Here is a 25723-nt window from a genome sequence, read left to right as displayed (position 1 = left end):
ATGAAAACTTGCCATGAGATTCTTTGAGCAAACAGCCTTCTTTCACTTCAGCTGAGTGACTGGAAGAGATGGTTGGTTTCTCCGCAGAATCACAGCAAAGAATATAAAATTTCACGTAGCGAGCTAAGTTGACCGCGGCAGGACTCTAACCTGCAATCTTCTGATAACTTTGCGGTTGTAATCGAAGTCAGACGCCTTATCCATTAGGCTACGCGGCCGCTCCCTGCACTAATCATTGTGTTGTTGTGTATATTGCGAGCAAATTCGGGGCAACTGCAATATCAAGGAGTGGATTTAGGAAAAGATGAGCATATTTCGAGTGAATGAACAGATGCACTGCGATCTGTGTGCGCACCGGCGCAGGCAACCCCAATGTAAATTGGAACACTATAGTTTAACAATTCGGTCATTGCAGCTGAAATCATACTCCTTCTCAAACAATACAGGATGACGCGGGTTTATGAGAAAATCCGTTTTAAAGGGAAAGATTATGAACCGGACCTGACAAACAGCCCATTTAAACAGACACAGAATGATCCGGGATTGCAAGGACATCCCTTTTACCCAGATGCAGAATGACCCTTGACTGACAGCAGTTCCCTTTTAAAAGAATAAAGTGAGATTTCGCTCATCCCTGAAGGCAATTGTGCAATGGGGCTCAGGACCACGCGGCGCAGAGACTGTTCTTAAAGCCACAGGTGATAGACAGGCAGGAAGGAGGGAGGGAGGGACGTAAAACCAGCCCAGTCTGAAATATATAAATACTTAACATTTTAAGAAAATAAATGCATTTAAATTGTATTTAAAAAAAATTTAATTTGAGTTGTTTTAATGAAATAAATAATTGATTCATAATCTATGTATTTTTTTATTGAACGAAGGCTGTGTAACTATAAGAATTCCATTGGGAAATGAGAGGTGCAGTCAATAACTACCCAAACACAGTAAGCCCATGGTGGAAGACAAGCCATGAGGGAAGACGTGGGCTACAAGGGCGATCTTTTAAAGTCGAGTGTGTCTTTCCGCTGGATCTGACAGCAGCTGCTTGTGCTGTGAAAGAGGTCAAATGTAAGAGAGAGCAGCGCAGGCAGAACAGAAAAAGCATATTTATTTTGGAAGTTAAAAATTTGGGATTATATATAAATATACACATATATATATACATGTATAAACAAAGTCAGTCAGTCAGTCATGTCTTGTATTGGTTTGATTTGATTTGAATTTGCAAAAAAGGATGGAGGATGTCGTCATGTCACACAGCCCACACGCAAGCCCTGCCTAAAATCGCTATATTTCTAACTTGTGTCATTTCCCTTCTTTCAGATGTGGAATAGCAAAATCCCACAGCAGATTCTTCTACCGTCAGAGAGTCCACGAAGGAGTGTTCAATCAAATCAGTACGGTTTCAAGTTGCATGTAATGCATTTTTCTCACATGACAGTAAGATCGCACAGCACGTTTGCACACTCTCTAGCTTACACAAAAACACAAACAAACTAAAATTCGTTAACCTCCAAAGGCAGGTTTTGAAATTGGAAATTGGAAATCTGGGAGAGACAGCACATCCCTTTTAAACAGACACAGAATGATGAGGGTCTGATAGCACACCATTTTAAAGAGACAGAGAATGATCTCGGACTGACAGCAAATCCCCTTAAAAGGGACACTGAAATAGAATGAATAAAAACAGATAAATATGTAAAACTCGGCACGTCGTGCATTTTGTGGAGGAAGAATCCGGTTTCACGTTCTGTCGGATAATCATTCCGATATTTCAGGAAAAAGTTAAAGATTACAGATGTTTTCAACAAAAATAGCGCCTGGAAAAAATACGCAGCGAGAAAGGTCAAATGCGAACGTCTGTGATACAGCGGAACGCAGGAGTGATTAAATAATACATGGCATAATGGAGAAAGGCAAAGTGGGTGGTAATCGGGCAATAACGTAACAAAGGATGGTCCAGAGGAGGTGTTAGTGGGAATAGCAGAACCATTACCAGACAATGGGAGCGGTGCTTATCATCCGATACGTTGAACCTAATGTTGAGGCCAGAAGACGAGAACATGCCTACAATATAGGGTATCACCGCCTTTTAATCAGACCAGGCAGCTTTGCCAACCCGGATTGATTTCCTGTCCCCTTTGAATTCGGCAGCCAAGGCACGAATTCAAAAGGCAGCTTCTCTCAGCTTTTCAGCTCTAGAGAAACAGGACGCACTCATATTCAGGGCAGAGGTGGAGATTGACGCTGAATGTATGCTTATCCCAATTGACGTGAACTTATGCGCACAGACAGGAAGATATACTGATCAAGTATCGTCCGGAACCAAACAAGGCTTTAGGTTATCCAACGAGTCACAGAGCCGAGTACCTCTGAGATATTTTAACTTTACTCAGTTTGGCGGGTTTCACTTTGCTCTGGGATTTGGATGCTAAGGGAACATCGGCGTAAAATCACACGTTTTAACGTGAAATACGTCTGTTTTCTCACATGTCGAGCGGCTGTCAGAAGCGGAACTTTGAGTAAAACATGGCGGGGCTCGTCCGGGATTTGGCCCGTGATCTCTCGCATTTCAAATGTGATCATTCCGAAGGGAGAAACATAACCGTGGACCAACGAGCCGCCGACAGTGAAAAGCGCAGCTCTCAGATTCTGACGGTGGTGAGAAATGATATTATGGCCCATCGTGCATGTGCTGTCTCTCAGATACCTATCTAATTAGTGCCCCTCGCCATTGTACTGCAACTGTTCTCCTTTTGACGAATATATTATTAATTTGAGACATGACATGAGAAAAGAACAGCATCCCTGTAAGTAAAAGGGGAATTTGGCGATGAGGTGAAATGTGAATGTCAAAAAATGGTTAAGCTGCAAGCCAACGACGACGAGAATGGGATTCGAACCCATGCGTGCAGAGCACAATGGATTAGCAGTCCATCGCCTTAACCTCTCGGCCACCTCGTCTCTGCTATAAGACACCGTCAGCCATTCAATCTCCTGCTTTAGGTATCCAAACAGAAATAATGTGCAAGAAAGTCCACTTCACAGCTTGCTCTGCCCGTGCATGCAGATCAACAATGATGAAAACTTGCCATGAGATTCTTTGAGCAAACAGCCTTCTTTCACTTCAGCTGAGTGACTGGAAGAGATGGTTGGTTTCTCCGCAGAATCACAGCAAAGAATATAAAATTTCACGTAGCGAGCTAAGTTAACCGCGGCAGGACTCGAACCTGCAATCTTCTGATAACTTTGCGGTTGTAATCGAAGTCAGACGGCTTATCCATTAGGCCACGCGGCCGCTCCCAGCACTAATTATTGTGTTGTTGTGTATATTGCGAGCAAATTCGGGGCAACTGCAATACCAAGGAGTGGATTTAGGAAAAGATGAGCATATTTCGAGTGAATGAACAGATGCACTGCGATCTGTGTGCGCACCGGCGCAGGCAACCCCAATGTAAATTGGAACACTATAGTTTAACATTTCGGTCATTGCCGCTGAAATCATACTCCTTCTCAAACAATACAGGATGACGCGGGTTTATGAGAAAATCCGTTTTAAAGGGAAAGATTATGAACCGGACCTGACAAACAGCCCATTTAAACAGACACAGAATGATCCGGGATTGCAAGGACATCCCTTTTACCCAGATGCAGAATGACCCTTGACTGACAGCAGTTCCCTTTTAAAAGAATAAAGTGAGATTTCGCTCATCCCTGAAGGCAATTGTGCAATGGGGCTCAGGACCACGCGGCGCAGAGACTGTTCTTGAAGCCACAGGTGATAGACAGGCAGGAAGGAGGGAGGGAGGGACGTAAAACCAGCCCAGTCTGAAATATATAAATATTTAACATTTTAAGAAAATAAATGCATTTAAATTGTATTTAAAAAAAAATTAATTTGAGTTGTTTTAATGAAATAAATAATTGATTCATAATCTATGTATTTTTTTATTGAACGAAGGCTCTGTAACTGTAAGAATTCCATTGGGAAATGAGAGGTGCAGTCAATAACTACCCAAACACAGTAAGCCCATGGTGGAAGACAAGCCATGAGGGAAGACGTGGGCTACAAGGGCGATCTTTTAAAGTCGAGTGTGTCTTTCCGCTGGATCTGACAGCAGCTGCTTGTGCTGTGAAAGAGGTCAAATGTAAGAGAGCGCAGCGCAGGCAGAACAGAAAAAGCATATTTATTTTGGAAGTTAAAAATTTGGGATTATATATAAATATACACATATATATATACATGTATAAACAAAGTCAGTCAGTCAGTCATGTCTTGTATTCGTTTGATTTGATTTGAATTTGCAAAAAAGGATGGAGGATGTCGTCATGTCACACAGCCCACACGCAAGCCCTGCCTAAAATCGCTATATTTCTAACTTGTGTCATTTCCCTTCTTTCAGATGTGGAATAGCAAAATCCCACAGCAGATTCTTCTACCGTCAGAGAGTCCACGAAGGAGTGTTCAATCAAATCAGTACGGTTTCAAGTTGCATGTAATGCATTTTTCTCACATTACAGTAAGATCGCACAGCACGTTTGCACACTCTCTAGCTTACACAAAAACACAAACAAACTAAAATTCGTTAACCTCCAAAGGCAGGTTTTGAAATTGGAAATTGGAAATCTGGGAGAGACAGCACATCCCTTTTAAACAGACACAGAATGATGAGGGTCTGATAGCACACCATTTTAAAGAGACAGAGAATGATCTCGGACAGACAGCAAATCCCCTTAAAAGGGACACTGAAATAGAATGAATAAAAACAGATAAATATGTAAAACTCGGCACGTCGTGCAGATTTTGTGGAGGAAGAATCCGGTTTCACGTTCTGTCGGATAATCATTCCGATATTTCAGGAAAAAGTTAAAGATTACAGATGTTTTCAACAAAAATAGCGCCTGGAAAAAATACGCAGCGAGAAAGGTCAAATGGGAACGTCTGTGATACAGCGGAACGCAGGAGTGATTAAATAATACATGGCATAATGGAGAAAGGCAAAGTGGGTGGTAATCGGGCAATAACGTAACAAAGGATGGTCCAGAGGAGGTGTTAGTGGGAATAGCAGAACCATTACCAGACAATGGGAGCGGTGCTTATCATCCGATACGTTGAACCTAATGTTGAGGCCAGAAGACGAGAACATGCCTACAATATAGGGTATCACCGCCTTTTAATCAGACCAGGCAGCTTTGCCAACCCGGATTGATTTCCTGTCCGCTTTGAATTCGGCAGCCAAGGCACGAATTCAAAAGGCAGCTTCTCTCAGCTTTTCAGCTCTAGAGAAACAGGACGCACTCATATTCAGGGCAGAGGTGGAGATTGATGCTGAATGTATGCTTATCCCAATTGAGGTGAACTTGTGCGCACAGACAGGAAGATATACTGATCAAGTATCGGCCGGAACCAAACAAGGCTTTAGGTTATCCAACGAGTCACAGAGCCGAGTACGTCTGAGATATTTTAACTTTACTCAGTTTGGCGGGTTTCACTTTGCTCTGGGATTTGGATGCTAAGGGAACATCGGCGTAAAATCACACGTTTTAACGTGAAATACGTCTGTTTTGTCACATGTCGAGCGGCTGTCAGAAGCGGAACTTTGAGTAAAACATGGCGGGGCTCGTCCGGGATTTGGCCCGTGATCACTCGCATTTCAAATGTGATCATTCCGAAGGGAGAAACATAACCGTGGACCAACGAGCCGCCGACAGTGAAAAGCGCAGCTCTCAGATTCTGACGGTGGTGAGAAATGATATTATGGCCCATCGTGCATGTGCTGTCTCTCAGATACCTATCTAATTATTGCCCCTCGCCATTGTACTGCAACTGTTCTCCTTTTGACGAATTTATTATTAATTTGAGACATGACATGAGGAAAGAACAGCATCCCTGTGAGTAAAAGGGGAATTTGGCGATGAGGTGAAATGTGAATGTCCAAAAATGGTTAAGCTGCAAGCCAACGACGACGAGAATGGGTTTCGAACCCATGCGTGCAGAGCACAATGGATTAGCAGTTCATCGCCTTAACCTCTCGGCCACCTCGTCTCTGCTATAAGACACCGTCAGCCATTCAATCTCCTGCTTTAGGTATCCAAACAGAAATAATGTGCAAGAAAGTCCACTTCACAGCTTGCTCTGCCCGTGCATGCAGATCAACAATGATGAAAACTTGCCATGAGATTCTTTGAGCAAACAGCCTTCTTTCACTTCAGCTGAGTGACTGGAAGAGATGGTTGGTTTCTCCGCAGAATCACAGCAAAGAATATAAAATTTCACGTAGCGAGCTAAGTTGACCGCGGCAGGACTCGAACCTGCAATCTTCTGATAACTTTGCGGTTGTAATCGAAGTCAGACGCCTTATCCATTAGGCCACGCGGCCGCTCCCAGCACTAATCATTGTGTTGTTGTGTATATTGCGAGCAAATTCGGGGCAACTGCAATATCAAGGAGTGGATTTAGGAAAAGATGAGCATATTTCGAGTGAATGAACAGATGCACTGCGATCTGTGTGCGCACCGGCGCAGGCAACCCCAATGTAAATTGGAACACTATAGTTTAACAATTCGGTCTTTGCAGCTGAAATCATACTCCTTCTCAAACAATACAGGATGACGCGGGTTTATGAGAAAATCCGTTTTAAAGGGAAAGATTATGAACCGGACCTGACAAACAGCCCATTTAAACAGACACAGAATGATCCGGGATTGCAAGGACATCCCTTTTACCCAGATGCAGAATGACCCTTGACTGACAGCAGTTCCCTTTTAAAAGAATAAAGTGAGATTTCGCTCATCCCTGAAGGCAATTGTGCAATGGGGCTCAGGACCACGCGGCGCAGAGACTGTTCTTGAAGCCACAGGTGATAGACAGGCAGGAAGGAGGGAGGGAGGGACGTAAAACCAGCCCAGTCTGAAATATATAAATATTTAACATTTTAAGAAAATAAATGCATTTAAATTGTATTTAAAAAAAATTTAATTTGAGTTGTTTTAATGAAATAAATAATTGATTCATAATCTATGTATTTTTTTATTGAACGAAGGCTGTGTAACTATAAGAATTCCATTGGGAAATGAGAGGTGCAGTCAATAACTACCCAAACACAGTAAGCCCATGGTGGAAGACAAGCCATGAGGGAAAACGTGGGCTACAAGGGCGATCTTTTAAAGTCGAGTGTGTCTTTCCGCTGGATCTGACAGCAGCTGCTTGTGCTGTGAAAGAGGTCAAATGTAAGAGAGCGCAGCGCAGGCAGAACAGAAAAAGCATATTTATTTTGGAAGTTAAAAATTTGGGATTATATATAAATATACACATATATATATACATGTATAAACAAAGTCAGTCAGTCAGTCATGTCTTGTATTGGTTTGATTTGATTTGAATTTGCAAAAAAGGATGGAGGATGTCGTCATGTCACACAGCCCACACGCAAGCCCTGCCTAAAATCGCTATATTTCTAACTTGTGTCATTTCCCTTCTTTCAGATGTGGAATAGCAAAATCCCACAGCAGATTCTTCTACCGTCAGAGAGTCCACGAAGGAGTGTTCAATCAAATCAGTACGGTTTCAAGTTGCATGTAATGCATTTTTCTCACATGACAGTAAGATCGCACAGCACGTTTGCACACTCTCTAGCTTACACAAAAACACAAACAAACTAAAATTCGTTAACCTCCAAAGGCAGGTTTTGAAATTGGAAATTGGAAATCTGGGAGAGACAGCACATCCCTTTTAAACAGACACAGAATGATGAGGGTCTGATAGCACACCATTTTAAAGAGACAGAGAATGATCTCGGACAGACAGCAAATCCCCTTAAAAGGGACACTGAAATAGAATGAATAAAAACAGATAAATATGTAAAACTCGGCACGTCGTGCAGATTTTGTGGAGGAAGAATCCGGTTTCACGTTCTGTCGGATAATCATTCCGATATTTCAGGAAAAAGTTAAAGATTACAGATGTTTTCAACAAAAATAGCGCCTGGAAAAAATACGCAGCGAGAAAGGTCAAATGGGAACGTCTGTGATACAGCGGAACGCAGGAGTGATTAAATAATACATGGCATAATGGAGAAAGGCAAAGTGGGTGGTAATCGGGCAATAACGTAACAAAGGATGGTCCAGAGGAGGTGTTAGTGGGAATAGCAGAACCATTACCAGACAATGGGAGCGGTGCTTATGATCCGATACGTTGAACCTAATGTTGAGGCCAGAAGACGAGAACATGCCTACAATGTAGGGTATCACCGCCTTTTAATCAGACCAGGCAGCTTTGCCAACCCGGATTGATTTCCTGTCCGCTTTGAATTCGGCAGCCAAGGCACGAATTCAAAAGGCAGCTTCTCTCAGCTTTTCAGCTCTAGAGAAACAGGACGCACTCATATTCAGGGCAGAGGTGGAGATTGACGCTGAATGTCTGCTTATCCCAATTGAGGTGAACTTGTGCGCACAGACAGGAAGATATACTGATCAAGTATCGGCCGGAACCAAACAAGGCTTTAGGTTATCCAACGAGTCACAGAGCCGAGTACCTCTGAGATATTTTAACTTTACTCAGTTTGGCGGGTTTCACTTTGCTCTGGGATTTGGATGCTAAGGGAACATCGGCGTAAAATCACACGTTTTAACGTGAAATACGTCTGTTTTCTCACATGTCGAGCGGCTGTCAGAAGCGGAACTTTGAGTAAAACATGGCGGGGCTCGTCCGGGATTTGGCCCGTGATCTCTCGCATTTCAAATGTGATCATTCCGAAGGGAGAAACATAACCGTGGACCAACGAGCCGCCGACAGTGAAAAGCGCAGCTCTCAGATTCTGACGGTGGTGAGAAATGATATTATGGCCCATCGTGCATGTGCTGTCTCTCAGATACCTATCTAATTATTGCCCCTCGCCATTGTACTGCAACTGTTCTCCTTTTGACGAATATATTATTAATTTGAGACATGACATGAGAAAAGAACAGCATCCCTGTGAGTAAAAGGGGAATTTGGCGATGAGGTGAAATGTGAATGTCAAAAAATGGTTAAGCTGCAAGCCAACGACGACGAAAATGGGATTCGAACCCATGCGTGCAGAGCACAATGGATTAGCAGTCCATCGCCTTAACCTCTCGGCCACCTCGTCTCTGCTATAAGACACCGTCAGCCATTCAATCTCCTGCTTTAGGTATCCAAACAGAAATAATGTGCAAGAAAGTCCACTTCACAGCTTGCTCTGCCCGTGCATGCAGATCAACAATGATGAAAACTTGCCATGAGATTCTTTGAGCAAACAGCCTTCTTTCACTTCAGCTGAGTGACTGGAAGAGATGGTTGGTTTCTCCGCAGAATCACAGCAAAGAATATAAAATTTCACGTAGCGAGCTAAGTTGACCGCGGCAGGACTCGAACCTGTAATCTTCTGATAACTTTGCGGTTGTAATCGAAGTCAGACGCCTTATCCATTAGGCCACGCGGCCGCTCCCAGCACTAATCATTGTGTTGTTGTGTATATTGCGAGCATATTCGGGGCAACTGCAATATCAAGGAGTGGATTTAGGAAAAGATGAGCATATTTCGAGTGAATGAACAGATGCACTGCGATCTGTGTGCGCACCGGCGCAGGCAACCCCAATGTAAATTGGAACACTATAGTTTAACATTTCGGTCATTGCCGCTGAAATCATACTCCTTCTCAAACAATACAGGATGACGCGGTTTTATGAGAAAATCCGTTTTAAAGGGAAAGATTATGAACCGGACCTGACAAACAGCCCATTTAAACAGACACAGAATGATCCGGGATTGCAAGGACATCCCTTTTACCCAGATGCAGAATGACCCTTGACTGACAGCAGTTCCCTTTTAAAAGAATAAAGTGAGATTTCGCTCATCCCTGAAGGCAATTGTGCAATGGGGCTCAGGACCACGCGGCGCAGAGACTGTTCTTGAAGCCACAGGTGATAGACAGGCAGGAAGGAGGGAGGGAGGGACGTAAAACCAGCCCAGTCTGAAATATATAAATATTTAACATTTTAAGAAAATAAATGCATTTAAATTGTATTTAAAAAAAATTTAATTTGAGTTGTTTTAATGAAATAAATAATTGATTCATAATCTATGTATTTTTTTATTGAACGAAGGCTGTGTAACTGTAAGAATTCCATTGGGAAATGAGAGGTGCAGTCAATAACTACCCAAACACAGTAAGCCCATGGTGGAAGACAAGCCATGAGGGAAGACGTGGGCTACAAGGGCGATCTTTTAAAGTCGAGTGTGTCTTTCCGCTGGATCTGACAGCAGCTGCTTGTGCTGTGAAAGAGGTCAAATGTAAGAGAGCGCAGCGCAGGCAGAACAGAAAAAGCATATTTATTTTGGAAGTTAAAAATTTGGGATTATATATAAATATACACATATATATATACATGTATAAACAAAGTCAGTCAGTCAGTCATGTCTTGTATTGGTTTGATTTGATTTGAATTTGCAAAAAAGGATGGAGGATGTCGTCATGTCACACAGCCCACACGCAAGCCCTGCCTAAAATCGCTATATTTCTAACTTGTGTCATTTCCCTTCTTTCAGATGTGGAATAGCAAAATCCCACAGCAGATTCTTCTACCGTCAGAGAGTCCACGAAGGAGTGTTCAATCAAATCAGTACGGTTTCAAGTTGCATGTAATGCATTTTTCTCACATGACAGTAAGATCGCACAGCACGTTTGCACACTCTCTAGCTTACACAAAAACACAAACAAACTAAAATTCGTTAACCTCCAAAGGCAGGTTTTGAAATTGGAAATTGGAAATCTGGGAAAGACAGCACATCCCTTTTAAACAGACACAGAATGATGAGGGTCTGATAGCACACCATTTTAAAGAGACAGAGAATGATCTCGGACAGACAGCAAATCCCCTTAAAAGGGACATTGAAATAGAATGAATAAAAACAGATAAATATGTAAAACTCGGCACGTCGTGCAGATTTTGTGGAGGAAGAATCCGGTTTCACGTTCTGTCGGATAATCATTCCGATATTTCAGGAAAAAGTTAAAGATTACAGATGTTTTCAACAAAAATAGCGCCTGGAAAAAATACGCAGCGAGAAAGGTCAAATGGGAACGTCTGTGATACAGCGGAACGCAGGAGTGATTAAATAATACATGGCATAATGGAGAAAGGCAAAGTGGGTGGTAATCGGGCAATAACGTAACAAAGGATGGTCCAGAGGAGGTGTTAGTGGGAATAGCAGAACCATTACGAGACAATGGGAGCGGTGCTTATCATCCGATACGTTGAACCTAATGTTGAGGCCAGAAGACGAGAACATGCCTACAATATAGGGTATCACCGCCTTTTAATCAGACCAGGCAGCTTTGCCAACCCGGATTGATTTCCTGTCCGCTTTGAATTCGGCAGCCAAGGCACGAATTCAAAAGGTAGCTTCTCTCAGCTTTTCAGCTCTAGAGAAACAGGACGCACTCATATTCAGGGCAGAGGTGGAGATTGACGCTGAATGTATGCTTATCCCAATTGAGGTGAACTTGTGCGCACAGACAGGAAGATATACTGATCAAGTATCGGCCGGAACCAAACAAGGCTTTAGGTTATCCAACGAGTCACAGAGCCGAGTACCTCTGAGATATTTTAACTTTACTCAGTTTGGCGGGTTTCACTTTGCTCTGGGATTTGGATGCTAAGGGAACATCGGCGTAAAATCACACGTTTTAACGTGAAATACGTCTGTTTTCTCACATGTCGAGCGGCTGTCAGAAGCGGAACTTTGAGTAAAACATGGCGGGGCTCGTCCGGGATTTGGCCCGTGATCTCTCGCATTTCAAATGTGATCATTCCGAAGGGAGAAACATAACCGTGGACCAACGAGCCGCCGACAGTGAAAAGCGCAGCTCTCAGATTCTGACGGTGGTGAGAAATGATATTATGGCCCATCGTGCATGTGCTGTCTCTCAGATACCTATCTAATTATTGCCCCTCGCCATTGTACTGCAACTGTTCTCTTTTTGACGAATATATTATTAATTTGAGACATGACATGAGGAAAGAACAGCATCCCTGTGAGTAAAAGGGGAATTTGGCGATGAGGTGAAATGTGAATGTCAAAAAATGGTTAAGCTGCAAGCCAACGACGACGAGAATGGGTTTCGAACCCATGCGTGCAGAGCACAATGGATTAGCAGTTCATCGCCTTAACCTCTCGGCCACCTCGTCTCTGCTATAAGACACCGTCAGCCATTCAATCTCCTGCTTTAGGTATCCAAACAGAAATAATGTGCAAGAAAGTCCACTTCAGAGCTTGCTCTGCCCGTGCATGCAGATCAACAATGATGAAAACTTGCCATGAGATTCTTTGAGCAAACAGCCTTCTTTCACTTCAGCTGAGTGACTGGAAGAGATGGTTGGTTTCTCCGCAGAATCACAGCAAAGAATATAAAATTTCACGTAGCGAGCTAAGTTGACCGCGGCAGGACTCGAACCTGCAATCTTCTGATAACTTTGCGGTTGTAATCGAAGTCAGACGCTTTATCCATTAGGCCACGCGGCCGCTCCCAGCACTAATCATTGTGTTGTTGTGTATATTGCGAGCAAATTCGGGGCAACTGCAATATCAAGGAGTGGATTTAGGAAAAGATGAGCATATTTCGAGTGAATGAACAGATGCACTGCGATCTGTGTGCGCACCGGCGCAGGCAACCCCAATGTAAATTGGAACACTATAGTTTAACAATTCGGTCATTGCAGCTGAAATCATACTCCTTCTCAAACAATACAGGATGACGCGGGTTTATGAGAAAATCCGTTTTAAAGGGAAAGATTATGAACCGGACCTGACAAACAGCCCATTTAAACAGACACAGAATGATCCGGGATTGCAAGGACATCCCTTTTACCCAGATGCAGAATGACCCTTGACTGACAGCAGTTCCCTTTTAAAAGAATAAAGTGAGATTTCGCTCATCCCTGAAGGCAATTGTGCAATGGGGCTCAGGACCACGCGGCGCAGAGACTGTTCTTGAAGCCACAGGTGATAGACAGGCAGGAAGGAGGGAGGGAGGGACGTAAACCAACCCAGTCTGAAATATATAAATATTTAACATTTTAAGAAAATAAATGCATTTAAATTGTATTTAAAAAAAATTTAATTTGAGTTGTTTTAATGAAATAAATAATTGATTCATAATCTATGTATTTTTTTATTGAACGAAGGCTGTGTAACTGTAAGAATTCCATTGGGAAATGAGAGGTGCAGTCAATAACTACCCAAACACAGTAAGCCCATGGTGGAAGACAAGCCATGAGGGAAGACGTGGGCTACAAGGGCGATCTTTTAAAGTCGAGTGTGTCTTTCCGCTGGATCTGACAGCAGCTGCTTGTGCTGTGAAAGAGGTCAAATGTAAGAGAGCGCAGCGCAGGCAGAACAGAAAAAGCATATTTATTTTGGAAGTTAAAAATTTGGGATTATATATAAATATACACATATATATATACATGTATAAACAAAGTCAGTCAGTCAGTCATGTCTTGTATTGGTTTGATTTGATTTGAATTTGCAAAAAAGGATGGAGGATGTCGTCATGTCACACAGCCCACACGCAAGCCCTGCCTAAAATCGCTATATTTCTAACTTGTGTCATTTCCCTTCTTTCAGATGTGGAATAGCAAAATCCCACAGCAGATTCTTCTACCGTCAGAGAGTCCACGAAGGAGTGTTCAATCAAATCAGTACGGTTTCAAGTTGCATGTAATGCATTTTTCTCACATGACAGTAAGATCGCACAGCACGTTTGCACACTCTCTAGCTTACACAAAAACACAAACAAACTAAAATTCGTTAACCTCCAAAGGCAGGTTTTGAAATTGGAAATTGGAAATCTGGGAAAGACAGCACATCCCTTTTAAACAGACACAGAATGATGAGGGTCTGATAGCACACCATTTTAAAGAGACAGAGAATGATCTCGGACAGACAGCAAATCCCCTTAAAAGGGACACTGAAATAGAATGAATAAAAACAGATAAATATGTAAAACTCGGCACATCGTGCAGATTTTGTGGAAGAAGAAACCGATTTCACGTTCTGTCGGATAATCATTCCGATATTTCAGGAAAAAGTTAAAGATTACAGATGTTTTCAACAAAAATGGCGCCTGGAAAAAATACGCAGCGAGAAAGGTCAAATGGGAACGTCTGTGATACAGCGGAACGCAGGAGTGATTAAATAATACATGGCATAATGGAGAAAGGCAAAGTGGGTGGTAATCGGGCAATAACGTAACAAAGGATGGTCCAGAGGAGGTGTTAGTGGGAATAGCAGAACCATTACCAGACAATGGGAGCGGTGCTTATCATCCGATACGTTGAAACTAATGTTGAGGCCAGAAGACGAGAACATGCCTACAATATAGGGTATCACCGCCTTTTAATCAGACCAGGCAGCTTTGCCAACCCGGATTGATTTCCTGTCCGCTTTGAATTCGGCAGCCAAGGCACGAATTCAAAAGGCAGCTTCTCTCAGCTTTTCAGCTCTAGAGAAACAGGACGCACTCATATTCAGGGCAGAGGTGGAGATTGACGCTGAATGTATGCTTATCCCAATTGACGTGAACTTATGCGCACAGACAGGAAGATATACTGATCAAGTATCGGCCGGAACCAAACAAGGCTTTAGGTTATCCAACGAGTCACAGAGCCGAGTACCTCTGAGATATTTTAACTTTACTCAGTTTGGCGGGTTTCACTTTGCTCTGGGATTTGGATGCTAAGGGAACATCGGCGTAAAATCACACGTTTTAACGTGAAATACGTCTGTTTTCTCACATGTCGAGCGGCTGTCAGAAGCGGAACTTTGAGTAAAACATGGCGGGGCTCGTCCGGGATTTGGCCCGTGATCTCTCGCATTTCAAATGTGATCATTCCGAAGCGCGAAACATAACCGTGGAACAACGAGCCGCCGACAGTGAAAAGCGCAGCTCTCAGATTCTGACGGTGGTGAGAAATGATATTATGGCCCATCGTGCATGTGCTGTCTCTCAGATACCTATCTAATTAGTGCCCCTCGCCATTGTACTGCAACTGTTCTCCTTTTGACGAATATATTATTAATTTGAGACATGACATGAGAAAAGAACAGCATCCCTGTAAGTAAAAGGGGAATTTGGCGATGAGGTGAAATGTGAATGTCAAAAAATGGTTAAGCTGCAAGCCAACGACGACGAGAATGGGATTCGAACCCATGCGTGCAGAGCACAATGGATTAGCAGGCCATCGCCTTAACCTCTCGGCCACCTCGTCTCTGCTATAAGACACCGTCAGCCATTCAATCTCCTGCTTTAGGTATCCAAACAGAAATAATGTGCAAGAAAGTCCACTTCACAGCTTGCTCTGCCCGTGCATGCAGATCAACAATGATGAAAACTTGCCATGAGATTCTTTGAGCAAACAGCCTTCTTTCACTTCAGCTGAGTGACTGGAAGAGATGGTTGGTTTCTCCGCAGAATCACAGCAAAGAATATAAAATTTCACGTAGCGAGCTAAGTTGACCGCGGCAGGACTCGAACCTGCAATCTTCTGATAACTTTGCGGTTGTAATCGAAGTCAGACGCCTTATCCATTAGGCCACGCGGCCGCTCCCAGCACTAATCATTGTGTTGTTGTGTATATTGCGAGCAAATTCGGGGCAACTGCAATATCAAGGAGTGGATTTAGGAAAAGATGAGCATATTTCGAGTGAATGAACAGATGCACTGCGATCTGTGTGCGCACCGGCGCAGGCAACCCCAATGTAAATTGGAACACTATAGTTTAACAATTCGGTCATTGCAGCTGAAATCATACTCCTTCTCAAACAATACAGGATGACGCGGGATTATGAGAAAATCCGTTTTAAAGGGAAAGATTATGAACCGGACCTGACAAACAGCCCATTTAAACAGACACAGAATGATCCGGGATTGCAAGGACATCCCTTTTACCCAGATGCAGAATGACCCTTGACTGACAGCAGTTCCCTTTTAAAAGAATAAAGTGAGATTTCGCTCATCCCTGAAGGCAATTGTGCAATGGGGCTCAGGACCACGCGGCGCAGAGACTGTTCTTGAAGCCACAGGTGATAGACAGGCAGGAAGGAGGGAGGGAGGGACGTAAAACCAGCCCAGTCTGAAATATATAAATATTTAACATTTTAAGAAAATAAATGCATTTAAATTGTATTTAAAAAAAATTTAATTTGAGTTGTTTTAATGAAATAAATAATTGATTCATAATCTATGTATTTTTTTATTGAACGAAGGCTGTGTAACTGTAAGAATTCCATTGGGAAATGAGAGGTGCAGTCAATAACTACCCAAACACAGTAAGCCCATGGTGGAAGACAAGCCATGAGGGAAGACGTGGGCTACAAGGGCGATCTTTTAAAGTCGAGTGTGTCTTTCCGCTGGATCTGACAGCAGCTGCTTGTGCTGTGAAAGAGGTCAAATGTAAGAGAGCGCAGCGCAGGCAGAACAGAAAAAGCATATTTATTTTGGAAGTTAAAAATTTGGGATTATATATAAATATACACATATATATATACATGTATAAACAAAGTCAGTCAGTCAGTCATGTCTTGTATTGGTTTGATTTGATTTGAATTTGCAAAAAAGGATGGAGGATGTCGTCATGTCACACAGCCCACACGCAAGCCCTGCCTAAAATCGCTATATTTCTAACTTGTGTCATTTCCCTTCTTTCAGATGTGGAATAGCAAAATCCCACAGCAGATTCTTCTACCGTCAGAGAGTCCACGAAGGAGTGTTCAATCAAATCAGTACGGTTTCAAGTTGCATGTAATGCATTTTTCTCACATGACAGTAAGATCGCACAGCACGTTTGCACACTCTCTAGCTTACACAAAAACACAAACAAACTAAAATTCGTTAACCTCCAAAGGCAGGTTTTGAAATTGGAAATTGGAAATCTGGGAAAGACAGCACATCCCTTTTAAACAGACACAGAATGATGAGGGTCTGATAGCACACCATTTTAAAGAGACAGAGAATGATCTCGGACAGACAGCAAATCCCCTTAAAAGGGACACTGAAATAGAATGAATAAAAACAGATAAATATGTAAAACTCGGCACATCGTGCAGATTTTGTGCTAGAAGAATCCGGTTTCACGTTCTGTCGGATAATCATTCCGATATTTCAGGAAAAAGTTAAAGATTTCAGATGTTTTCAACAAAAATAGCGCCTGGAAAAAATACGCAGCGAGAAAGGTCAAATGGGAACGTCTGTGATACAGCGGAACGCAGGAGTGATTAAATAATACATGGCATAATGGAGAAAGGCAAAGTGGGTGGTAATCGGGCAATAACGTAACAAAGGATGGTCCAGAGGAGGTGTTAGTGGGAATAGCAGAACCATTACCAGACAATGGGAGCGGTGCTTATCATCCGATACGTTGAACCTAATGTTGAGGCCAGAAGACGAGAACATGCCTACAATATAGGGTATCACCGCCTTTTAATCAGACCAGGCAGCTTTGCCAACCCGGATTGATTTCCTGTCCGCTTTGAATTCGGCAGCCAAGGCACGAATTCAAAAGGCAGCTTCTCTCAGCTTTTCAGCTCTAGAGAAACAGGACGCACTCATATTCAGGGCAGAGGTGGAGATTGACGCTGAATGTATGCTTATCCCAATTGACGTGAACTTATGCGCACAGACAGGAAGATATACTGATCAAGTATCGGCCGGAACCAAACAAGGCTTTAGGTTATCCAACGAGTCACAGAGCCGAGTACCTCTGAGATATTTTAACTTTACTCAGTTTGGCGGGTTTCACTTTGCTCTGGGATTTGGATGCTAAGGGAACATCGGCGTAAAATCACACGTTTTAACGTGAAATACGTCTGTTTTCTCACATGTCGAGCGGCTGTCAGAAGCGGAACTTTGAGTAAAACATGGCGGGGCTCGTCCGGGATTTGGCCCGTGATCTCTCGCATTCCAAATGTGATCATTCCGAAGGGCGAAACATAACCGTGGAACAACGAGCCGCCGACAGTGAAAAGCGCAGCTCTCAGATTCTGACGGTGGTGAGAAATGATATTATGGCCCATCGTGCATGTGCTGTCTCTCAGATACCTATCTAATTAGTGCCCCTCGCCATTGTACTGCAACTGTTCTCCTTTTGACGAATATATTATTAATTTGAGACATGACATGAGAAAAGAACAGCATCCCTGTAAGTAAAAGGGGAATTTGGCGATGAGGTGAAATGTGAATGTCAAAAAATGGTTAAGCTGCAAGCCAACGACGACGAGAATGGGATTCGAACCCATGCGTGCAGAGCACAATGGATTAGCAGTCCATCGCCTTAACCTCTCGGCCACCTCGTCTCTGCTATAAGACACCGTCAGCCATTCAATCTCCTGCTTTAGGTATCCAAACAGAAATAATGTGCAAGAAAGTCCACTTCACAGCTTGCTCTGCCCGTGCATGCAGATCAACAATGATGAAAACTTGCCATGAGATTCTTTGAGCAAACAGCCTTCTTTCACTTCAGCTGAGTGACTGGAAGAGATGGTTGGTTTCTCCGCAGAATCACAGCAAAGAATATAAAATTTCACGTAGCGAGCTAAGTTGACCGCGGCAGGACTCGAACCTGCAATCTTCTGATAACTTTGCGGTTGTAATCGAAGTCAGACGCCTTATCCATTAGGCCACGCGGCCGCTCCCAGCACTAATCATTGTGTTGTTGTGTATATTGCGAGCAAATTCGGGGCAACTGCAATATCAAGGAGTGGATTTAGGAAAAGATGAGCATATTTCGAGTGAATGAACAGATGCACTGCGATCTGTGTGCGCACCGGCGCAGGCAACCCCAATGTAAATTGGAACACTATAGTTTAACAATTCGGTCATTGCAGCTGAAATCATACTCCTTCTCAAACAATACAGGATGACGCGGGTTTATGAGAAAATCCGTTTTAAAGGGAAAGATTATGAACCGGACCTGACAAACAGCCCATTTAAACAGACACAGAATGATCCGGGATTGCAAGGACATCCCTTTTACCCAGATGCAGAATGACCCTTGACTGACAGCAGTTCCCTTTTAAAAGAATAAAGTGAGATTTCGCTCATCCCTGAAGGCAATTGTGCAATGGGGCTCAGGACCACGCGGCGCAGAGACTGTTCTTGAAGCCACAGGTGATAGACAGGCAGGAAGGAGGGAGGGAGGGACGTAAAACCAGCCCAGTCTGAAATATATAAATATTTAACATTTTAAGAAAATAAATGCATTTAAATTGTATTTAAAAAAAATTTAATTTGAGTTGTTTTAATGAAATAAATAATTGATTCATAATCTATGTATTTTTTTATTGAACGAAGGCTGTGTAACTGTAAGAATTCCATTGGGAAATGAGAGGTGCAGTCAATAACTACCCAAACACAGTAAGCCCATGGTGGAAGACAAGCCATGAGGGAAGACGTGGGCTACAAGGGCGATCTTTTAATGTCGAGTGTGTCTTTCCGCTGGATCTGACAGCAGCTGCTTGTGCTGTGAAAGAGGTCAAATGTAAGAGAGCGCAGCGCAGGCAGAACAGAAAAAGCATATTTATTTTGGAAGTTAAAAATTTGGGATTATATATAAATATACACATATATATATACATGTATAAACAAAGTCAGTCAGTCAGTCATGTCTTGTATTGGTTTGATTTGATTTGAATTTGCAAAAAAGGATGGAGGATGTCGTCATGTCACACAGCCCACACGCAAGCCCTGCCTAAAATCGCTATATTTCTAACTTGTGTCATTTCCCTTCTTTCAGATGTGGAATAGCAAAATCCCACAGCAGATTCTTCTACCGTCAGAGAGTCCACGAAGGAGTGTTCAATCAAATCAGTACGGTTTCAAGTTGCATGTAATGCATTTTTCTCACATGACAGTAAGATCGCACAGCACGTTTGCACACTCTCTAGCTTACACAAAAACACAAACAAACTAAAATTCGTTAACCTCCAAAGGCAGGTTTTGAAATTGGAAATTGGAAATCTGGGAAAGACAGCACATCCCTTTTAAACAGACACAGAATGATGAGGGTCTGATAGCACACCATTTTAAAGAGACAGAGAATGATCTCGGACAGACAGCAAATCCCCTTAAAAGGGACACTGAAATAGAATGAATAAAAACAGATAAATATGTAAAACTCGGCACATCGTGCAGATTTTGTGGAAGAAGAATCCGGTTTCACGTTCTGTCGGATAATCATTCCGATATTTCAGGAAAAAGTTAAAGATTTCAGATGTTTTCAACAAATATAGCGCCTGGAAAAAATACGCAGCGAGAAAGGTCAAATGGGAACGTCTGTGATACAGCGGAACGCAGGAGTGATTAAATAATACATGGCATAATGGAGAAAGGCAAAGTGGGTGGTAATCGGGCAATAACGTAACAAAGGATGGTCCAGAGGAGGTGTTAGTGGGAATAGCAGAACCATTACCAGACAATGGGAGCGGTGCTTATCATCCGATACGTTGAACCTAATGTTGAGGCCAGAAGACGAGAACATGCCTACAATATAGGGTATCACCGCCTTTTAATCAGACCAGGCAGCTTTGCCAACCCGGATTGATTTCCTGTCCGCTTTGAATTCGGCAGCCAAGGCACGAATTCAAAAGGCAGCTTCTCTCAGCTTTTCAGCTCTAGAGAAACAGGACGCACTCATATTCAGGGCAGAGGTGGAGATTGACGCTGAATGTATGCTTATCCCAATTGACGTGAACTTATGCGCACAGACAGGAAGATATACTGATCAAGTATCGGCCGGAACCAAACAAGGCTTTAGGTTATCCAACGAGTCACAGAGCCGAGTACCTCTGAGATATTTTAACTTTACTCAGTTTGGCGGGTTTCACTTTGCTCTGGGATTTGGATGCTAAGGGAACATCGGCGTAAAATCACACGTTTTAACGTGAAATACGTCTGTTTTCTCACATGTCGAGCGGCTGTCAGAAGCGGAACTTTGAGTAAAACATGGCGGGGCTCGTCCGGGATTTGGCCCGTGATCTCTCGCATTTCAAATGTGATCATTCCGAAGGGCGAAACATAACCGTGGAACAACGAGCCGCCGACAGTGAAAAGCGCAGCTCTCAGATTCTGACGGTGGTGAGAAATGATATTATGGCCCATCGTGCATGTGCTGTCTCTCAGATACCTATCTAATTAGTGCCCCTCGCCATTGTACTGCAACTGTTCTCCTTTTGACGAATATATTATTAATTTGAGACATGACATGAGAAAAGAACAGCATCCCTGTAAGTAAAAGGGGAATTTGGCGATGAGGTGAAATGTGAATGTCAAAAAATGGTTAAGCTGCAAGCCAACGACGACGAGAATGGGATTCGATCCCATGCGTGCAGAGCACAATGGATTAGCAGTCCATCGCCTTAACCTCTCGGCCACCTCGTCTGTGCTATAAGACACCGTCAGCCATTCAATCTCCTGCTTTAGGTATCCAAACAGAAATAATGTGCAAGAAAGTCCACTTCACAGCTTGCTCTGCCCGTGCATGCAGATCAACAATGATGAAAACTTGCCATGAGATTCTTTGAGCAAACAGCCTTCTTTCACTTCAGCTGAGTGACTGGAAGAGATGGTTGGTTTCTCCGCAGAATCACAGCAAAGAATATAAAATTTCACGTAGCGAGCTAAGTTGACCGCGGCAGGACTCGAACCTGCAATCTTCTGATAACTTTGCGGTTGTAATCGAAGTCAGACGCCTTATCCATTAGGCCACGCGGCCGCTCCCAGCACTAATCATTGTGTTGTTGTGTATATTGCGAGCAAATTCGGGGCAACTGCAATATCAAGGAGTGGATTTAGGAAAAGATGAGCATATTTCGAGTGAATGAACAGATGCACTGCGATCTGTGTGCGCACCGGCGCAGGCAACCCCAATGTAAATTGGAACACTATAGTTTAACAATTCGGTCATTGCAGCTGAAATCATACTCCTTCTCAAACAATACAGGATGACGCGGGTTTATGAGAAAATCCGTTTTAAAGGGAAAGATTATGAACCGGACCTGACAAACAGCCCATTTAAACAGACACAGAATGATCCGGGATTGCAAGGACATCCCTTTTACCCAGATGCAGAATGACCCTTGACTGACAGCAGTTCCCTTTTAAAAGAATAAAGTGAGATTTCGCTCATCCCTGAAGGCAATTGTGCAATGGGGCTCAGGACCACGCGGCGCAGAGACTGTTCTTGAAGCCACAGGTGATAGACAGGCAGGAAGGAGGGAGGGAGGGACGTAAAACCAGCCCAGTCTGAAATATATAAATATTTAACATTTTAAGAAAATAAATGCATTTAAATTGTATTTAAAAAAAATTTAATTTGAGTTGTTTTAATGAAATAAATAATTGATTCATAATCTATGTATTTTTTTATTGAACGAAGGCTGTGTAACTATAAGAATTCCATTGGGAAATGAGAGGTGCAGTCAATAATTACCCAAACACAGTAAGCCCATGTTGGAAGACAAGCCATGAGGGAAAACGTGGGCTACAAGGGCGATCTTTTAAAGTCGAGTGTGTCTTTCCGCTGGATCTGACAGCAGCTGCTTGTGCTGTGAAAGAGGTCAAATGTAAGAGAGCGCAGCGCAGGCAGAACAGAAAAAGCATATTTATTTTGGAAGTTAAAAATTTGGGATTATATATAAATATACACATATATATATACATGTATAAACAAAGTCAGTCAGTCAGTCATGTCTTGTATTGGTTTGATTTGATTTGAATTTGCAAAAAAGGATGGAGGATGTCGTCATGTCACACAGCCCACACGCAAGCCCTGCCTAAAATCGCTATATTTCTAACTTGTGTCATTTCCCTTCTTTCAGATGTGGAATAGCAAAATCCCACAGCAGATTCTTCTACCGTCAGAGAGTCCACGAAGGAGTGTTCAATCAAATCAGTACGGTTTCAAGTTGCATGTAATGCATTTTTCTCACATGACAGTAAGATCGCACAGCACGTTTGCACACTCTCTAGCTTACACAAAAACACAAACAAACTAAAATTCGTTAACCTCCAAAGGCAGGTTTTGAAATTGGAAATTGGAAATCTGGGAAAGACAGCACATCCCTTTTAAACAGACACAGAATGATGAGGGTCTGATAGCACACCATTTTAAAGAGACAGAGAATGATCTCGGACAGACAGCAAATCCCCTTAAAAGGGACACTGAAATAGAATGAATAAAAACAGATAAATATGTAAAACTCGGCACATCGTGCAGATTTTGTGGAAGAAGAATCCGGTTTCACGTTCTGTCGGATAATCATTCCGATATTTCAGGAAAAAGTTAAAGATTTCAGATGTTTTCAACAAATATAGCGCCTGGAAAAAATACGCAGCGAGAAAGGTCAAATGGGAACGTCTGTGATACAGCGGAACGCAGGAGTGATTAAATAATACATGGCATAATGGAGAAAGGCAAAGTGGGTGGTAATCGGGCAATAACGTAACAAAGGATGGTCCAGAGGAGGTGTTAGTGGGAATAGCAGAACCATTACCAGACAATGGGAGCGGTGCTTATCATCCGATACGTTGAACCTAATGTTGAGGCCAGAAGACGAGAACATGCCTACAATATAGGGTATCACCGCCTTTTAATCAGACCAGGCAGCTTTGCCAACCCGGATTGATTTCCTGTCCGCTTTGAATTCGGCAGCCAAGGCACGAATTCAAAAGGCAGCTTCTCTCAGCTTTTCAGCTCTAGAGAAACAGGACGCACTCATATTCAGGGCAGAGGTGGAGATTGACGCTGAATGTATGCTTATCCCAATTGACGTGAACTTATGCGCACAGACAGGAAGATATACTGATCAAGTATCGGCCGGAACCAAACAAGGCTTTAGGTTATCCAACGAGTCACAGAGCCGAGTACCTCTGAGATATTTTAACTTTACTCAGTTTGGCGGGTTTCACTTTGCTCTGGGATTTGGATGCTAAGGGAACATCGGCGTAAAATCACACGTTTTAACGTGAAATACGTCTGTTTTCTCACATGTCGAGCGGCTGTCAGAAGCGGAACTTTGAGTAAAACATGGCGGGGCTCGTCCGGGATTTGGCCCGTGATCTCTCGCATTTCAAATGTGATCATTCCGAAGGGCGAAACATAACCGTGGAACAACGAGCCGCCGACAGTGAAAAGCGCAGCTCTCAGATTCTGACGGTGGTGAGAAATGATATTATGGCCCATCGTGCATGTGCTGTCTCTCAGATACCTATCTAATTAGTGCCCCTCGCCATTGTACTGCAACTGTTCTCCTTTTGACGAATATATTATTAATTTGAGACATGACATGAGAAAAGAACAGCATCCCTGTAAGTAAAAGGGGAATTTGGCGATGAGGTGAAATGTGAATGTCAAAAAATGGTTAAGCTGCAAGCCAACGACGACGAGAATGGGATTCGATCCCATGCGTGCAGAGCACAATGGATTAGCAGTCCATCGCCTTAACCTCTCGGCCACCTCGTCTGTGCTATAAGACACCGTCAGCCATTCAATCTCCTGCTTTAGGTATCCAAACAGAAATAATGTGCAAGAAAGTCCACTTCACAGCTTGCTCTGCCCGTGCATGCAGATCAACAATGATGAAAACTTGCCATGAGATTCTTTGAGCAAACAGCCTTCTTTCACTTCAGCTGAGTGACTGGAAGAGATGGTTGGTTTCTCCGCAGAATCACAGCAAAGAATATAAAATTTCACGTAGCGAGCTAAGTTGACCGCGGCAGGACTCGAACCTGCAATCTTCTGATAACTTTGCGGTTGTAATCGAAGTCAGACGCCTTATCCATTAGGCCACGCGGCCGCTCCCAGCACTAATCATTGTGTTGTTGTGTATATTGCGAGCAAATTCGGGGCAACTGCAATATCAAGGAGTGGATTTAGGAAAAGATGAGCATATTTCGAGTGAATGAACAGATGCACTGCGATCTGTGTGCGCACCGGCGCAGGCAACCCCAATGTAAATTGGAACACTATAGTTTAACAATTCGGTCATTGCAGCTGAAATCATACTCCTTCTCAAACAATACAGGATGACGCGGGTTTATGAGAAAATCCGTTTTAAAGGGAAAGATTATGAACCGGACCTGACAAACAGCCCATTTAAACAGACACAGAATGATCCGGGATTGCAAGGACATCCCTTTTACCCAGATGCAGAATGACCCTTGACTGACAGCAGTTCCCTTTTAAAAGAATAAAGTGAGATTTCGCTCATCCCTGAAGGCAATTGTGCAATGGGGCTCAGGACCACGCGGCGCAGAGACTGTTCTTGAAGCCACAGGTGATAGACAGGCAGGAAGGAGGGAGGGAGGGACGTAAAACCAGCCCAGTCTGAAATATATAAATATTTAACATTTTAAGAAAATAAATGCATTTAAATTGTATTTAAAAAAAATTTAATTTGAGTTGTTTTAATGAAATAAATAATTGATTCATAATCTATGTATTTTTTTATTGAACGAAGGCTGTGTAACTATAAGAATTCCATTGGGAAATGAGAGGTGCAGTCAATAATTACCCAAACACAGTAAGCCCATGTTGGAAGACAAGCCATGAGGGAAAACGTGGGCTACAAGGGCGATCTTTTAAAGTCGAGTGTGTCTTTCCGCTGGATCTGACAGCAGCTGCTTGTGCTGTGAAAGAGGTCAAATGT

The 25723-nt window shown here is 43.0% G+C and overlaps 17 non-coding genes across 17 annotated transcripts; all 17 read right to left on the bottom strand.

Moving 5' to 3' along the window:
* Nucleotides 1-129: 129 nt before the first annotated feature.
* Nucleotides 130-218, bottom strand: trnar-ucg (transfer RNA arginine (anticodon UCG)). The gene is given in 2 exon segments: nt 130-165; nt 182-218. It is a non-coding gene; the product is annotated as a tRNA-Arg (tRNA).
* A 2664-nt stretch (nt 219-2882) lies between these two features.
* Nucleotides 2883-2964, bottom strand: trnas-gcu (transfer RNA serine (anticodon GCU)). Its single transcript has one exon. It is a non-coding gene; the product is annotated as a tRNA-Ser (tRNA).
* A 245-nt stretch (nt 2965-3209) lies between these two features.
* Nucleotides 3210-3298, bottom strand: trnar-ucg (transfer RNA arginine (anticodon UCG)). The gene is given in 2 exon segments: nt 3210-3245; nt 3262-3298. It is a non-coding gene; the product is annotated as a tRNA-Arg (tRNA).
* Nucleotides 3299-5964: 2666 nt separating this feature from the next.
* trnas-gcu (transfer RNA serine (anticodon GCU)) lies at nt 5965-6046 on the bottom strand. The gene has a single exon. It is a non-coding gene; the product is annotated as a tRNA-Ser (tRNA).
* Nucleotides 6047-6291: 245 nt separating this feature from the next.
* Nucleotides 6292-6380, bottom strand: trnar-ucg (transfer RNA arginine (anticodon UCG)). The gene is given in 2 exon segments: nt 6292-6327; nt 6344-6380. It is a non-coding gene; the product is annotated as a tRNA-Arg (tRNA).
* A 2666-nt stretch (nt 6381-9046) lies between these two features.
* trnas-gcu (transfer RNA serine (anticodon GCU)) lies at nt 9047-9128 on the bottom strand. Its single transcript has one exon. It is a non-coding gene; the product is annotated as a tRNA-Ser (tRNA).
* Nucleotides 9129-9373: 245 nt separating this feature from the next.
* trnar-ucg (transfer RNA arginine (anticodon UCG)) lies at nt 9374-9462 on the bottom strand. The gene is given in 2 exon segments: nt 9374-9409; nt 9426-9462. It is a non-coding gene; the product is annotated as a tRNA-Arg (tRNA).
* A 2666-nt stretch (nt 9463-12128) lies between these two features.
* Nucleotides 12129-12210, bottom strand: trnas-gcu (transfer RNA serine (anticodon GCU)). The gene has a single exon. It is a non-coding gene; the product is annotated as a tRNA-Ser (tRNA).
* A 245-nt stretch (nt 12211-12455) lies between these two features.
* Nucleotides 12456-12544, bottom strand: trnar-ucg (transfer RNA arginine (anticodon UCG)). The gene is given in 2 exon segments: nt 12456-12491; nt 12508-12544. It is a non-coding gene; the product is annotated as a tRNA-Arg (tRNA).
* A 2665-nt stretch (nt 12545-15209) lies between these two features.
* Nucleotides 15210-15291, bottom strand: trnas-gcu (transfer RNA serine (anticodon GCU)). Its single transcript has one exon. It is a non-coding gene; the product is annotated as a tRNA-Ser (tRNA).
* A 245-nt stretch (nt 15292-15536) lies between these two features.
* On the bottom strand, nt 15537-15625 carry trnar-ucg (transfer RNA arginine (anticodon UCG)). The gene is given in 2 exon segments: nt 15537-15572; nt 15589-15625. It is a non-coding gene; the product is annotated as a tRNA-Arg (tRNA).
* Nucleotides 15626-18291: 2666 nt separating this feature from the next.
* Nucleotides 18292-18373, bottom strand: trnas-gcu (transfer RNA serine (anticodon GCU)). Its single transcript has one exon. It is a non-coding gene; the product is annotated as a tRNA-Ser (tRNA).
* A 245-nt stretch (nt 18374-18618) lies between these two features.
* trnar-ucg (transfer RNA arginine (anticodon UCG)) lies at nt 18619-18707 on the bottom strand. The gene is given in 2 exon segments: nt 18619-18654; nt 18671-18707. It is a non-coding gene; the product is annotated as a tRNA-Arg (tRNA).
* Nucleotides 18708-21373: 2666 nt separating this feature from the next.
* Nucleotides 21374-21455, bottom strand: trnas-gcu (transfer RNA serine (anticodon GCU)). Its single transcript has one exon. It is a non-coding gene; the product is annotated as a tRNA-Ser (tRNA).
* Nucleotides 21456-21700: 245 nt separating this feature from the next.
* trnar-ucg (transfer RNA arginine (anticodon UCG)) lies at nt 21701-21789 on the bottom strand. Its single transcript is given in 2 exon segments — nt 21701-21736; nt 21753-21789. It is a non-coding gene; the product is annotated as a tRNA-Arg (tRNA).
* A 2666-nt stretch (nt 21790-24455) lies between these two features.
* On the bottom strand, nt 24456-24537 carry trnas-gcu (transfer RNA serine (anticodon GCU)). Its single transcript has one exon. It is a non-coding gene; the product is annotated as a tRNA-Ser (tRNA).
* A 245-nt stretch (nt 24538-24782) lies between these two features.
* trnar-ucg (transfer RNA arginine (anticodon UCG)) lies at nt 24783-24871 on the bottom strand. The gene is given in 2 exon segments: nt 24783-24818; nt 24835-24871. It is a non-coding gene; the product is annotated as a tRNA-Arg (tRNA).
* Nucleotides 24872-25723: the final 852 nt, after the last annotated feature.

Source organism: Pristiophorus japonicus, unplaced genomic scaffold (genome assembly GCF_044704955.1).
Source record: "Pristiophorus japonicus isolate sPriJap1 unplaced genomic scaffold, sPriJap1.hap1 HAP1_SCAFFOLD_56, whole genome shotgun sequence".
Lineage (NCBI taxonomy): Eukaryota > Metazoa > Chordata > Chondrichthyes > Pristiophoridae > Pristiophorus > Pristiophorus japonicus.
Note: the sequence above shows the minus strand (reverse complement) of the source record. Positions and strands in the feature narration are given on the sequence as shown.